Raw genomic sequence first — 13,844 nt, 5'->3', positions numbered from 1 at the left:
CTGTTGTGCTATGTGCCATTGTAATGTAATTTCATTTTGATGCAAATCCAAATGACAAATAAAGTCTGTCTAAGTCTGTCGGCAAAAGGGCTAGAGTGTAACAGTGGTATTAAGGTGTGGCTGTTAAACTTGATACTGCTTCACAAAAAAAAAAAAGGAAAACAGGAAGCCATAAGGACTCAAATTATTCCTACAGGTCAGCAATATAGCTGTTGAGTTCAGTTACAATCTTTTGCATTGACAGTGTCAGGTGACTGGAGCACTTCTGACGCTTGGTTGGGCATGAAACTCTCCCAGTTGAATCATCAGAACAAAGGATAGGCAACTAAACATATCTGCTTCTTAGGCTGAATGCCAAATCCTATGTACACAAAAACCTGAAGAAAGTATTCAACTGTAACTCCAAAGCAGCATTTTAATCATTTACATCAAAGCAGTAATTCTGTTGCATGTGTCACTAGCAGTTGCCAGCTGTTTAAATCAGTTCGCTTTCTGAATATGGGTCAATTTTGGGTGAATTCAGCAACTGCTGTTACTGATTCAACTTCAGTCTCTCATAGGCCCATGTGTTTCTCCCGTGGAGCCAGCCTTTTACCAGAGTAACACCAGACCTAACTGAAAACACTCCACAGAATTCTCATTGTGAGTAAGAGAGTCCATGTCTGGAGCCAGGCTAGGCAGGATGTGTGAGAGACACAGACGCTGATCTCCGTATACCTTGGTGTTGATGTTTCTTGTTGTCCTCATGGTGAGCACACACCTGAGACCTGTTCAGTCAAACCTGTACGAAGGGCGCTGTGTGCTGTCCACACCGCCTCCGATTTCAGGTGGTGCCAGACTCAAAAGGACCACAATTACAGCATTGTAACTCCTGCTCTCTGTCTCATACGGTTCCTCTCGAAGCATGAACCGGGCTTCATAAAGCCCAGCAGGCTCACTGAGCCAGGAGGTTGTTGTTGCAGCAGTTTTAACAGAGCTATCCTCGTAATGAGGTGCTAATAGAGTCATGTTGAGAGCTTCCCTCAGTAAAGATGATGGAGGTGCAGTATGTGTGGCGAGCTTGTCATTCTTATACTCTCGCATCTCATTGCAACAGTGCACACGTTTTTAAAAACGGACTAAATAAACCTCAGCTCAGTGAAAGCGGTGTGTTTTTTTTTGCTAAGCCTCAGTTTTTCTTGCTAATTGTGTAATAATTGTTGACATCATTGCCTGTACACTATCAATACTCAATCACAGACCTAATTTACTTTACTCCAGACCAAATATTAACAGTGGAAAGGTGTGCCTTGGTTTAAACAAGGCTTCATTTCCATCCTGGATGACTACGCTGACTCTGTGTGACCTGATTTAACATCACCAATAATAACTGACATTAGGGGAGATTAGCATGTCTACTGAGAAAGGAGCTTTTGTTGACTTAAGCGGCACTATTGTAGCTTGGTCACTGCCAGGAGAAAAAAACGTGGCGCGACAGTAGAACAGACATGAGGCATTATGATAAATCGTCAGCAGACTTTCTCTCACACATCGTCAGTGTTGCTGCACAGCCTTCTTAATGACACCGAATATTCAAATCAGTGAAGCAATATTAGTTATTTTCCTCCTGTCACAAACCTGGGGCAGCCCGCTTGCTTCCTTTGTATTTCTGTGGTTGTAATGTAATCTTTAACAGTCACCACCCGTATCAAAGGTGCAGCGCAGTGTATGGAATCATACAGTATTGCTCAAGGTGATTGCACCAATCCAAACATGGTTTTAATAGTGCAACCAGTTTGGCAATGCTTTGTGGATTGCTCATGTTAATGTGGTACACTCATGTGTGTCAGTGGCTCATAGGTTCATATCCTAGTTTGCAGTAAGGTGTGGTATTGTTTTACATGATTGTTATAAAGGATTCTGAAGGAATTTTAAAGGAAAATTAATTTCCCTCTACCACTACGGACATTTTCTTCTGTTCCTCTGATTTGACCTAACAAGGTATGGCATTCCGTTTTACTACTGTACCGTTTTATAACTGACTTGAGTATGCTGTTTTTCTTTCTTTATTTTTTCATAAGAAGTGTTTCAAGCTGCCCTGTAGGTTAGGCACTTTAAACGTAAAAGGGTTCTCTTATGTCTCAGAGGTTTTCTACAAACTTAACTGAACTCCATTGCCCTTAAAGTGGATCTCAGTTACCACCTTGTTTTACTATTAGGTTAACTGATACAGTAGGGGAAATCAATCAGGGTCTGTTGGGAACAGGCTCATGTTCTGTCTGCTGTATTTGTCCCCTCTTCTCACACACATTATTTTGTCCTGCCTTTACCCTTTACGCCGAATAAAATATTTTTTTAATTAGCAATATTTTGTTCCTAGGATGTCTCGGCTCAGTTTAAAAGAAAATCATTTTAGGCAGTCAAAAAAACACGAGACTAGGTAGACTGTCTCAGATCTCAGACTAGGCTGGTAAACATTGCAGACCTGAAAGCCATTTGGTCTTTACACACTGGCAACGTGGCAGCATGTCCTCTTTCTTTATTTGTAATATTGATCTTCAGTATTTAAAGGCACCGTTGAGGCCTGGAGACCAAGACTGTCTCTCTATTGTTTCATTTTTTGGCTTCATTTGACTGTTACCTCCCACTGAAATAATATTATTTTCCTGTTGAGTGGGATGTAGTCAGACTAAGATCCAACATCTTTAAGTCTAAGACCATTTTTCTCCCTCTGAAAAGGTTGGTGTGTCCCAGTGTTTTACAAAGCAACCAGATGTCCCAGTAGGAGGTGTGAAAGGAAGATGTGACACTGACTGCAGGTTTTGTTCAGAGGATGTGATTGTTATGTTTGGCTGTGGGGTAAAGAGAGAAAATACAGTGGCAATTCAGACATCACCAGTCTGCATTTTGGCTGACTTTCACCCACTGATGTAAGCATCTTACATCACTTGTCCTGACGGGGTGAGGAGTTCAGTGACCCTGCTGGACCTCGGAGTTGACCAGCTGATTCACTCTGTATCGGGCAATTTTAGGCAAATCGGGGATGCCGAAAGGATGCTCACTCCAAGTTTCCTCTCAGACGTTACCAGGGAACAGATGACTGAAAGAGACCTAGGTGCAGATCTGTGACTCACTGGAGAGGCCACATGTTCCCCCACGGGATCCCCCAGAGGCAGCACGAGGAACCTGCTGGTGAAATGATGTAACTAATGACACTCTCCCTGCACCTGGAGTGGAGAGAAAATGGAATAATAATTGGATGTTATTTGGGGGTCCTTGTAAAAGCACATTTTTTGACAATACCTGGGCTGTGTGTGTGTGTGTGTGTGTGGCTGTCTCTGTGACACAGGCTGTTGTTTTATTTTCCTCCAGCACAGCCATTAGCAGACTGGGTTGCACATCATATGTGCAGCAGCGAGATGAAAGGCACTTTGATCTGAATTATTTTGAGGTTTCCTCATTTGACTGAAGATATTTTCAAAAAATTAAATGTGGGCTACTCTTTGATCAAGGTTTAGTTTCTGACATTGTCTGATTGAGTTTTAAACATTTGTCTGTTCTTTGATCTAAATTATATTTGCGCCTCTGCGGGAGTTGAAAACGCACGATGTTCAAGTATCAAGTATGATCATGTAAAAAATACAACTTGAAATATAAATTCATAACAGCAGGTTCAACTTTTTTTTATTTGAATGTTGCCTGTAATTTATGCTGCCGTCTGTTGCAACAGTAACATCCCAAACACCAGTCTTGCTTTTATAGTTTGGTTTGCATGTTTCCAGGCAAAAATGTCCCAAGATAACCCAGTGTGATTGTATGTTGCTTAATGTGATCATTCATAAAAGTAATCAATCTCTGCACATGTGAAGTGCTGCTGTACTGTAATTTGTGCATTTAACTAACGTACTCTTGCAGATTTTTGCATTTAATGGCTGGATTAGTGTGGGCACTCTCATGGCTGTAAGTAGGCAAGACGCTGGTGTTGGACATTTGCATGTGAGGAAAAGGAGGTAGTCGACAGAAAAAATGACTCATCTCCGCTTCGGATTTGTGTCTGTCTGTTTGTAAGGCTTTTCTACTAAACATAGACGAGTCTTCGCAGTCAAGCAGCTGTGCTCACAAATCTCCCTCTTTGTGATTTCTTTGATGAATATGCATAGATTTACTGAGATCATCCAATGCCTCCTGTCATGTGGGGTTAATTGTTTATGCCTGCATGCGTTCCTTTGCTCATCTTCAGAAAGTGCTTTTATTTGCGTCCTTTTCTGGCTGTCGGGGGAGCTGACTGTGCTGCTGAAAGTGAGAAATAAGCATTGAGATTAGGACCAGATGTCAGTCTGCATGCTATTAGGGATTTTGCTAACCAGGTGTAATTACTCATTTTGGCCAGGAGAGGGCCTCAATGTAGCATAACATGGTCCATAATATAAACACAGAAATTCTAACATGACAATGGAAGAAAGGAAGACTGTGTTGCATGTGTCACTTTGATTTAGTGGAGAGTCGAGTTTATTTGAAATGTGATCATTTATTTTACAGATTTTATTACCATTATTTAATTCTTAGAAGCTGGTAGCAGTAAACTGTAAACATCTTTCACATTTATTTCACATCTATGTTTTGCTGTTGCACACCCTTGGTAAACAGAAACCATTTCTCCTGAAGTTGTATTCAAGCAGTTTCCAACAGTTCTGCTGCTTATGTTTATTGGATCCATGAAGTGACATTGTTACATTTGCAGTACTGTTCTGTAGATATTTTGTGTAACTAATGATTGTCACCATTGGAGGGCAGTGTTGGATTTTCACCACGACCTGTAGCGTCTCTGTGGACATTGCAATACTCCTTTAAATAATACACTTCTGTTACAGAGAAGACATTAATGCTTGTGTTTGTGTGTGAAGGGAGGGGTTTACAGTTCTTCTTTGGCAATGGAGAACACAACACGCTAACAACACACTTCTGTTTTCTTTTCCTTTTTCTCGCCTCCACTTTGTGTGCTTGTTGCATCATCGATCCAGGTAAGTGGCACTTACGTGCATGTTTCACTTAGAAAACACAAAGCCTTGCGTCTGCCAGGAGTAGGAGGATGACTGGGTGTATTTCACCTTGAGGTGTTTACAGTACAGTGCGGTGCCCATCAGGGAAACATTTCTTCCTATATTGTCTCGCCGTTCGCAGCACACAGGTGCTAACTCTATTTTGATGGAGATAGCGCTGTGCATGTGGCCCTTGCTACTGCAGAAACATTTTTTTATTTTGCAGACGTGTAGTTTTACCTTCCCTTAAGGAAAAGTGGACAGCATTTGTAGTTTAGTTTTTATTCTGGTTTTGTAGTACTGTCAGACATGTTGAACCATTCACCCAGTATACTCTCTGTTTCTCTCTCCTCTCTTTCCAAGTAACTCCCTAACTTCTTATAATTGAAGTGCTTGTCAGGATGTTGATGTATGGCCTTTGTGATCCCTTATAATTCTACAACATGCAGCTGTTTGTCAGAGGGCTGTCACCAGGAGGGAGAGCCACAGCCGCAAGATTTACAACAGATTTTCATGCGGCTCGTTTATACGAAACAATATCATCCCTCCATAGTAATCATGAATAATCTGGACCCGACTGCTTGGTTGTAGGTGTGCTGGAAACAGGAGCTGAACCCTGACAGCGAAAGCAGCTTGTTGTTCTTTTTCTCAGGGGGTTCGATGAGTAATGCAGCTGCACCTACAAAAACAGCAGCGGGTGAGGAGACACTCCCTGTAAGAGTGATACAAATTTGGCCTTTCCCTTCCATGAGTCGAGCTTACAAATTCAAAGCATTACAAATTGACTTAATGCTATGAAGTCAGAATTAGACGTCATTGATCTGAATCAGGAATATGAGGATAGATGACAAGAGGAAAGAAACATGAACGTGCCAAACTCCCATTGGACTGAGTCACTAACTCATTTGCCTGCCCAGCACTGAAAACTGTCCTCAATTTGTCAGCTGTGCCTCCCCCTATACACGGCCAGTCCTTGCTTTAGAGTGGCATTGATTGGCCCCATTTCAAACATGGATTAACAGGATGTTCTACACGTCAAATCAGGATGTGGGAAAGTTCAGTGGGGACATGGTCTGCTATACGCTCAGACCCTGTGCTTTTATTTGATTTATTAGCAATACTTTTACTAAAACATGTCCTAAGGGTACAACCTGGCCACTCAGATGCTAATTAGGTACAACTGCAGTAGTAACTTAGTAATTCTCTCTGTTTCGACTGACAGACAGTAATTGCCAAATGTTTCAATGTCATTATAGCAATTGCCTGAAGATACACACTACTAACTGCACCTAGGTAAATTAACATGTTCAGATTTGTTGACTGAGAAACTAAATACACGACTCCCTGTGAGTGTGGACCAATCAGTCCGTTTTTTTCCACTTCGCCACTGCTTCTCTGTGCACATCTGTTGACTTGGATTAGGCTTGCTGATGAGACAGCAGTCAGGTTGGCGTTTTGAAGCTGTAGCCAATCCATTTCTACTTGGATTCGGCTTTCAGCATGACGTCTAGTTAGTTTGTTGTTGTGTCTGCACAGAAGTTTTTGGCCACTTTTTTGTCGAGAACTTCTGTAGTCTTGCCAATCATTATTGTTTTATAGTGCCATTTTATTTGGTGTACTTAATAAATATTCTGCACCCATGAGAGTAAATGCACTGCAAAGGTAACAAGCAGATGGGCCATCCGTAAGTAGGCTGTGGAACTGATTAGGTCACTTTATATGCTGTATGGCACTTCTACTTCAAACTGAAACTGTAAACAAGAACTGGAATATGTGCTCCACAGTGTTTGTTTAGTCATCTGCTGTTTGCTTTCCTGCAGCCTGGAGATGATAATATTTGACAATCCAAAGCACATGATGAATGTTTTTGAGCTCGCTGTCACAGAGCTCATCTGGTTAAAAAAAGGCCTGAATATTCTGATTGTAATCAACAAATGTACATGCAACTGAAAGGTTGCACTCATGTCATATTGCCCTGCATGATTACAGACGCTGTGTGTTTGTGCCCACTCCATCCATCTCCCCCTTTCTAATTTCCAAACACAGATCACACGAACTGTCCCTGTGGCTCTCCCTTTCTTTTTCTCTCTGTCTCTCAAAGTATCTTGGTCTGTCCCCCTCATGGCTGACCCACTTCTGTTGGTCATCTTTTCTATAATCAGTTGGACTGATGTTGGCAGTGCTGCCCCGACTTTCTGCTCACGCTAGCAGCTATCGTTGCCTGGGGACTAGAGGAACTAGAGCTTAACAGATCCTTTATTGCGTTACATTACTGTGTCAGTTAAAGACTTCCATTCTCTCAATCTCTCATGTCTGTTTTTCTTCAGCTGCAGTTTTGATTGTGGCTTTTCCTCAAACTGCAGAGCGTCCATATGTTTGCCTGTTAAAGTTGTGGATGATAGACGGATCAATAACGGTCATCACCAGGGGTGGTATTATTTGTTTGTGGCTGCGGCTGATGATATTGAATTTTGCGTATTTAGGGCACACATACTCCTCTCTGTCACACTATCTGTCAGATTGACACACACACACACACGCTCACACTCACTGCAGAAAGAAAGGAACTTTCCATGACATTATTGTTTTTATCAGAAGTAGGCCAAAGCAGGACTCTGGCCCTCTGGCAGGCCTACTGAGCATGCTCAGCACTGCTGAAGGCTAGGTAGTGGATCAAAACCTCTTCTTCTACCACCATTACATTTCTCTCTCTCTCTATCTTTGGGTCTGTCACAGGCAGCAGAGGCTCATTGAACTAGACAGAGAGGGAGGCCACATAGAATTAAAAAGAAAGTTAACCGATATTTTATTCTACAAGCATGTTTCACTATTAATGTTGCTTTAATTATTTTGTTTAATCGATTCATCTAGTCTAAAATGTAAGAAAATAGAGACAAAAAAGCCCATCACAATGTCTTTAAATAAGTTATGTTAGTTTTGTCCAGCTGATGATAATCAATTCACTATCACATAAGATAAGGAAAGCAGTAAAACCTGTAATGGCATTACCTTGCAGTGAACTCTTGCTGAGTGTGTATTTGGTATTGTGTAGGAATGTCAAAGAAGAAAAGAGCCAACAAAATACTTGGTGAAGATGGAGAGACAACAGAATGAGAGCCAGTGTAAATAGGCTTGTCGACCCAGGTGGATAATGTTGAGTTACCTCTCCTATCTCAACATGTAGCTAAAATGATTATACTTTATTCAGTCACTTTTCCACAATGTACACACTGCTCACTCAAAACCTGCTTAGAATTATAGGTTCCATGGAAGTGGGACTGAAATTGAGTATCTCTCTTACTTTCGTCTTCATTTTTCATCTGATAAAATCTTTATTCAAACATTAAAAGGCAGCGATTTTGTTCCTGTAGCACACATAAAAATCAAGAAAACCAGTCACAACAGCAATCCACAGTGAATGAATTTACATATCTGTAGTACCTCAAAGTACAGCTGAATTTCAGTTACATTCTTTTCAATTTAATCTGTGTGCGTCTCACCCTGTCCTTTCTCAAATCTGTTAAAGCAATTCTGGGGCTGTGACCAACTAATTCAAAAGAAATTCTTCACCATTTCAGTTCTTTGTTCCCATTCATATGCATTTAGGAAATTAGCCTGGTCTTTAAATAAGTGAGTGTCATAAAATCCACTTGAACAGTGGAGTTGAATACACAGTTTTCACTTGGTTCTTGGAGTCAAGGAAGTAGTGGTGAGAGAAAGGGGAGCGTGGGCTTTGTAGCCAGTAAATTATTGTCCTGGCTGTAATGAATGGAAATCTGATGTAGATCTTGATTCATCCACTGAGAAAATAAAGTTATGGTTGCTTAGAATGGATGCATAACTAATCTTTTATTACATAAAGACACACATTGCCTCAAACCTTGTGCAGCACAGTTGATTATATTCATAGAATAAACTGTGTCTGGGCTTTATTGCTGTACTGTATATATTAGACATTTGTGTGGCACAAGCTGATTCGGCATCTGAAGGCTTCTCCCTAATCAATCTGGAATGACAACATAATCTCGGAAGGGAAATGAGCTGATAGAACGGGTGATGATAAATGCTGTGCTGTGCTCTCCATTGCTGTACAATCATCAGTTTTGTAGATGGTTGTGGAGGCTCCCTGTGTGTGTGGATGGGGCTGCTGTTATTGGCTCTATCAAACCAGCGCCATGGCCTACATTATCCGCTCCCAACAGGCTCATTACACCCAAAGACAAGAGTTGATACATTCATTAAGCTCACAATTGAACTGTGTGCATCTTTTTATGTGTCCACTGTGGCAGCTGGAAGAGAGTGAGGTTTGACTTCTAACACTTCTCACCTGGAGGAGGCTGCTCCACTTAAGGGTCTGTGTTGTCTCTCTTGTTTTTATAGTGAGTTCATGGCTTAGTGATGATACCACTGTGAATAAGATGCCATGGTTTGTCATTTGTTATTGACAACTTGTGGTGAATTTTACCTTGCTCTTATATAGGACTTGAGAATTTTGTCCAAGTCCTTGAATTTTCTTATTATGGACTGAAACTCCATTATTAAACAGTACGTCTACTGTGACCATAGGAAGTCAGCCGCCATGGTGTCTGTTGCCAACCTAAGTTACATGAGACTACTCACAGGTTAATTCCTTGTCATTGCTGTAGCAACTGCAGATCCCTGTCCATGCAAACCCACAGAATTACATGTACTCTCTGTGCAGGCTTGCGCTCGCTAAATGTTGGTTAATGTCAATAACAAATTCCCCTCTCTGACAGAAACACCTTACCACTGCATTATCAGCTCAGGTGGTGCATGTTAACCCATTCTAATGAATCACTGAAATCTGATTCAGCAGCTAACTGATCTCATTTGCATCACTGTGTTTATCTGAAAGGCTTATTAGATTAGAAATGGTGGGAGTGGAGGACACTGTGTCTAAGTGCCAGTTAAGGGGCAGTGATATGGAGCAGAAACCTAAACACCTTTTTTTATATGCATGGCCACAGCAAAAGATATCTTTCTCTGCTAAGCCCCATTGATATGACTTGATAAGATTCTAACAACTATTCTTTCACTTAGTACACAGTAGAACACACTTTTCTCATCGTTCTGTCAAACTGAAGCCCCACAGATCTCTGGCGCTGCTTACCCAAGGCTTTCTGTGTTTATCTTGAACAGTTTATCTATAAATAATTTATAACCAAATAATTACCTTTTGTGTTTTGGTTGCTCCAGTGTTCTAAACACAAAGCTGACAGGCTGTCAGTTGTATGACCTGAGATGTAGAGCATCTATAAATATTTCTTAATATAACTGGGGTCCTGCTGCTTGCTGATACTGGAAAAAGAAAGTCAAGCGTGGTCAGCAGTCATGAGTTGGCTGAGTGGTGTTGAAGGGGGCTGGGCTAGAGTGCATCACTTTTGGTGTTTTGACTTGCAAACTTTGGAATTTGTGGCCGTCAGTGCTGCCAAGGCTCACAAAGCAGCCTGAGCACTGAAGCGAGTGTGTTAGACCCCCCTGTCCTCTGCTGACCTTCTGTGATGTCCCTCATCAGGGCCATTGTGCCTGAAAAACACTCTGGGTTCGCTGATCTGCAGGCCTAATTTTCTTCCCACTCTTTTGCTTGATCACTGTTGTGACTTGCGCTTCCAGGACCTCACATGCCTCCAACTAGCATATCTGCTCTTGTTTGAGACAGATCCTAGAAACAGCCTTTCAATTGTCAGTGTGTCAGTAGCAAAGTGATTTTTTTTTTTGCCGGCTCATGTAATTATGATCAGTGGGGTGATTGGTGAGAGGATTCAGCTCTGCTAAACCTCCTGAATGCCTGGGGTCTGTGAGTTTGACTTTCTTATTGATTGGTCCATTTTGTTAGCCACTGCAAAATTAGTGTTCTTTTTTCTATCTTTTTCTAATGAATCTTCTTCAGTGTGCTAGTATGAACACATTTTCCTTTCATTATAGCCTCCCAGAAAAAGGCATTTGGAAAAAAAGTCTAAAAGTATACAACTATTAAGCAGTTGTTTGTCTGTCTTTAGTGTCTTTACATTCTTTTTCACTTTCTACAGTAAAAATCATTAAAGTATTTAAAAGGACACGTCATTTTCTTTCACAGCAGTGCTACAGTCATTATAGGTGTTTTGAGAGAGAAATATTTTCAGTTCAGTATCAGATGCAAAAGCTTTCATGTCTGTAGTTAAGGTGGATGATAATCTTCTTTGAGATTACTGAATTCCCAACAACCATGCCTGTATTGTAGAGATGGAAAGCAGCTCAAGAGGTTTCTCTCTGCTGCTCTGTTGTTTGGAAATCATGTTGATATCTTCCCTGGAGCATGCCGTGGCTTGCCATGAAGTAGCCTGAATTTTTTTGTATGTTAATTAAGATGAAATCTTGTGCGCATTCCAGAATTTACTTCACAAATAAATATGACTATTAGCATGGACGTGCCATCTTGGCTTAATTAGCTGAAGTTAATATTCACTGTATATTTGACCTCTACAAAGTCATTTCCAATTCACTGATGTCACTGGAGTGATGTGACCGCTGAAGCACCCAGGATTTCATTGTTGTTTTTCAGCTCCATTTGACACACACACAGCTAATTACTGGAGCAGGAGACACCCCCTTTCTCCATACACTCACACACAAATGCACCACGAAGGGTGGCCATTTCAGCCCATCTTCTCGCTGGCTCCCTGAAGACAAGCTGGTAACAGAACTGTTTATGCATGCAGTATTGCTTCGCTGTCACTCAGTTGGAAAAGAGGCCCTGCCGAGTGTTGGCAAACGCTCTGATTCCGGCTGTCTTCTTCACCGTCAACCTCAGGCTGCTGTTGCTTTTAGCCACTGTACCTGTGGCTGTTCGGAACACCAGCAGGTAATAGCCTGCAAATCAGTGACAAAGGAGAGAGCGTAGGAGTATAGGTGGAAGAGGAAAGAGCCAGGGACGAGAGCGAGTGGGCAGGTAGAAGAGGATCTTCTGAGAGTGGATAAACATGTGAACACTTAGCGATTCCCACTCCCTTCCTGTCTCTCTCTGACTCTGTGTGGGCAGTTAATGAGTCTGAAAGCCTCTCCTCGGCATCTGTCAGCTGAGAACCGGAGGAAGCCTCTAGAGCAAGCTGTAGCTGAAAAGAAACGCTCTATTGCTCATTGATAATTGGTACAATGTATAGAAAAAGGGTTTTTTTTCCTTCTTTTTACTTCTCACCTTGATCCATAGACTACACTATGGGTCCCTATTACCCTGTACTGTACTGCACTTTCAGACACAAGAATATAATGCAATTCAGCGTATGAATGCTTTTAGAATGGAGTACAAGGTGGGAACAATACCACAACATCAGTTAGCACAGCATGTTATACAAAAACCTGTGGCCTGAGAAAACTACCAAAGGGATGACTCAACCCTTGCTTTAGACTGTGTAAAAAGGTTGAACATTAGAACCTTTTCAAAGACACTTCTGTATATCGCAGGGCTGTTGTACTGGATTGCATTATGTTGTTCAGGTGTTGCTATTGTTTATATTCTCTGTCTCTAACTTCACGCACAGTGCATCGTTACTTTACGAGGCCTTCAGCTCTGACGGCCAGACAGGAGTAGTGGAGCCAAACCGCTGTGATAACATCAACAGATATGAGGTTACCCACCATGCTATCCTCACTCCGTCGTAAAGCTTAATGGTGTGGAGCCATAAAGTGGTGTGTAGTTGAGTTTTGGTTTGAGATGAAACAGAGTTTGTATGACCTCGGTATGGTCATTCTCCCCCTCACCCTCCCTTAAACAGATTCTTGGAACAGTAGTTAGGGCTCCCACTCCCACTGATGAACTAGGTTTTTAGGACTATTTCGGGGTTTTCCACTATTAAGCCTGAGCTTGGCGTTTCTTCTAATTTCCATAAAGGAAATGGCAACACATTGCCTACAGTTGCAATCAGAACAAATGCTCAGCTGCTGGGTTGATCATAACTGATTTCACAAGTGCTTTTGGTCACGAGGCACAATAATTTGTTATGGCGTCTGTGATTTTGATCCCAGCCTGAAGATGTATGTTTGGTTTGGTGGCTGCGATGGTGACATTTACTTTTTAATCATCTAGCAGATGCCCTCAGACTGAATTACAATGAGCAGTGCCGCAGCTACTTAGACAGGCATCACACGCTGTGCATAGGGCACCAAACAGCCTAATGATCATCCATCATAATAATCATAATGTTATATACAGGGTGCAGCACCTTAGTGTTACCACGGTCTGCTGTCAAATTATGGTCGCGCTAGCTTCTCTAGTCCTGTCCTCTGCAGGACGGAGGGCAGGGCTCAGCCACACACACACACACACNNNCAAGTACAAAGTAGAAAAAGCAGAAAAGTAGAAAAGCGACATTTCCCCCTGCTTTGTCCGCATTCGTTGTTATAACCACAGCATGCTATATAACTGGTAAAACTCAGTTGTTAAACACAACTTTGGTGCTGCGAGGATCAAACCTGTGAATCGATGCTCTGTTGTCTGTAACCGTGTCTTATTTTTTTTATAACAATGTGAAGGGCTTGACAGTGGAAAGAATTTTCTTTCGAACAATAGACTGTTGTTTGATTTGGATGCTGACAGCAAACATTGATTCAGTTATCCTAGATAAAAGAACATGCTCTCCTGTGGCCACACACACACACATACACAGATGGCTGAACAGCTTGCTTTGAATTTCCCCTCTGACACCTTTTTTGTGGGCGTTGGAGCACAAGCTCCTTACTGGCCATGGATACATCTTTCATGGATTGGGTCACTAAATATCATATCACATATCCTCCAGATACTCATTTTTCCCCTCTTTCTTTTTTTTT

The 13,844-nt window shown here is 41.7% G+C and overlaps 1 protein-coding gene across 7 annotated transcripts in view; it reads left to right on the top strand.

The window, feature by feature from the left end:
* The window catches only part of plekha5 (pleckstrin homology domain containing, family A member 5), a 73,664-nt gene that overhangs the window by 15,725 nt on the left and 44,095 nt on the right, over window positions 1-13,844 (top strand). The window contains exon 1 of one of the 7 annotated variants that reach the window (XM_035665161.1): window positions 4,890-5,000. The exons of the other annotated variants lie outside the window; for them this stretch is intronic. The gene's annotated coding sequence lies outside the window, so the exon portion shown is untranslated. Of the gene's footprint in view, window positions 1-4,889; window positions 5,001-13,844 lie in introns of those variants that run through there. 7 annotated transcript variants of the gene reach the window in all.

The sequence above is a fragment of the Morone saxatilis genome, unplaced genomic scaffold, assembly GCF_004916995.1.
Source record: "Morone saxatilis isolate NCDOM2014 unplaced genomic scaffold, NCSU_SB_2.0 Contig2, whole genome shotgun sequence".
NCBI lineage: Eukaryota > Metazoa > Chordata > Actinopteri > Moronidae > Morone > Morone saxatilis.
The sequence above is the reverse complement of the archived record's forward strand: the minus strand, read 5'-3'. Positions and strand labels throughout refer to the sequence as shown.